Source organism: Musa acuminata, chromosome BXJ3-6 (assembly GCF_036884655.1).
Source record: "Musa acuminata AAA Group cultivar baxijiao chromosome BXJ3-6, Cavendish_Baxijiao_AAA, whole genome shotgun sequence".
NCBI classification, from domain to species: domain Eukaryota; kingdom Viridiplantae; phylum Streptophyta; class Magnoliopsida; order Zingiberales; family Musaceae; genus Musa; species Musa acuminata.
In genome coordinates this window covers 16,277,501-16,280,003 of record NC_088354.1, presented here as the reverse complement: position 1 = coordinate 16,280,003, position 2,503 = coordinate 16,277,501, and positions in this window count along the sequence as shown.

Below are 2,503 nucleotides of genomic sequence, written 5' to 3'. Positions count from 1 at the left end.
ACTTGAGGAATGAAGTAGAAAAGGAATTGAAGCCAAAATTTCAAGTTTCAAAGGATGGACTATTGAGATTTGGGGAGAGGGTATGTGTGCCAAATGAGCCAGATATCAAGAATCAAATCCTAAAGGAAAGTCATACTTCAAAGTACACCATGCATCCAGGGAGCACTAAGATGTATAGGGATATCCAAAGTCATTATTGGTGGGAAGGCATGAAGAAGGAAATTGCAATGTATGTTTCAAAATGCTTGACTTGTCAGCAAATCAAAGTAGAACACCAAAGACCTGGAGGGTTATTGCAACCTTTAGATATTCCTGAATGGAAATGGGAATGTATTACCATGGATTTTGTTTCGGGGCTACCCAGAACCTCTAGGAAGCATGATGCTATTTGGGTTATCATTGATAGGTTAATAAAATCTGCGCATTTCCTACCGATTAATATGACTTATTCGCTTGACAGACTTGCAGATTTATATGTCAATGAAATAGTAAGACTTCATGGTATTCCAAAGGAGATCATCTCTGATAAAGACTCCAGATTTCTCTCTAGATTCTAGAGAAGATTGCAGGAGTCGATGGGCACTAAAGTTAAGTTTAGTACTGCATATCATCCTTAGACTGATGGTCAGTCAGAAAGAACAATTCAAACACTTGAGGATCTACTTAGAGCCTATGTTATGGATTGGAAGGGTGAATGGGATAAAGATATTTCACTTATTGAGTTCACTTATAATAATAGTTATCATTCAAGCATTCAAATGGCTCCTTACGAAGCTTTATATGGGCGAAGATGCATAACACCTATATGTTGGGAGGAAGTTGGTGACAAAAAGATGTTAGCACCAGACAAAGTGCAAGATACTACTGAGAAAATTCAAGTTATAAGGAAAAGGTTAAAAACTGCTCAAAGTCGTCAAAAGAGTTATGCTGACAATAGAAGGCGAGATATCGAGTTCGAAATTGGAGATTTTGTGTTTTTAAAGGTTTCCCCTTCCAAAGTCATTATAAGGTTTAGGAAGAAAGGAAAGTTAAGCCCGAGGTTTATTGGACATTTTGAGGTTCTTGAGAGGGTTGGTTCTGTCGCTTATAAGATTGCCCTGCCACCATCGTTGGGCCACATCCATAATATATTCCATGTTTCGATGATTAGAAAGTATATATATGACCCTTCTCACATCATTAAGTATGAGCTGATGGAGATCGATAAAGATTTATCTTATGTGGAAGAGCCTATTCAAATTGTTGATAAGAAAGAAAAAATCCTAAGGAATCGGGTGATCCCACTGGTTCAAGTAATTTGGAGACATCATTCTGGAGAGGAAACAACTTGGGAGCTAGAGGAGGAAATGAAAAAGGTGTACCCCCGTCTTTTCATCGATAGATGTACGATAAATTTAGAGGACTAAATTTTTCTTTTAAGTGGGGCGGGTGAGTGTAACACCCCTCATTTCCGAATTTTCGTATAAATTTCTAGTGATAATGTAAGTATCTATTTTAAATTGATAAAAGAAATAGAGTATGAATCAGAGGTAACTTATTTTTAAGATTTGGGAGATTTGTTCAAAAAAAAAATCTGAGGACCTATATGTAAACCCTGAGGACCTAATCATGAATATAATAAAAACAAGGACTAAACTACAAAATGCACAAAATAACAAATCTCACCGCTTAAGCCTCTCTGCCTTCGTTCTTAAGGAACCAGAGAAGGCAGCTGCTGTGTGGAAGAACAGAGAAAGAAAGAAAGAAGAAGAGAAAAAAAAAAGGGGAAGAAGAAGAAGAAAAATTGGGGCTTTGAGGTTTCTTACTCAATCTTCTCAATTGGGGGTCAAAATTCTCAAAGGCAAGTGTTCTAACCCCATCCTACAGAAATATTAGTCTCTGTTCTTATGTTGATTTAAAATAATCTGAAGGATTTCTATTTAGAAACTGATATGTCTCTCTCTGGACATAGAACCATGGATTCTGAAATTTTTCGGTAAACTGACCCCTATATACGGTTCCAGCTATAATTTTTAGTACGAAATGCAGATTTGAGCAGGACCTAGTTTGTTTGAAAATTAGACTCTTATATCTTTCTTTTGACATAAATTTTGAAGATTTTGAACACCGAATACTAACCCAAACGTCTGTTTCAAATGAGCCAATAGATGCTGCAAAACAGGGATCAAAATTTCTGATCTTTCGGTACTAAAATACCTATAAGTTCCTGTTGGAAATTCTGATTTGTACAAAACTGACTTCGTTCGAAACTAGACTTGTAAACCTTTCTTTTGACACATAGAGTGATAAATTTGGAATTCATATGCCTATCCTGTTATCTGTTGAACCCGACCCTATGAATTCTGCAGAACAGTGATTTTGTTTTGACCTTTGATTACTAAATCCATGGTAAATCCGTGTTGGAAACCCTGTTTCATATGAAATTTGTTTCATCAGAATATAGATTGATATATTGTTCGACCATAGCTTTCTTGAGGGTATTGGAGCATAATTGACAATCTGA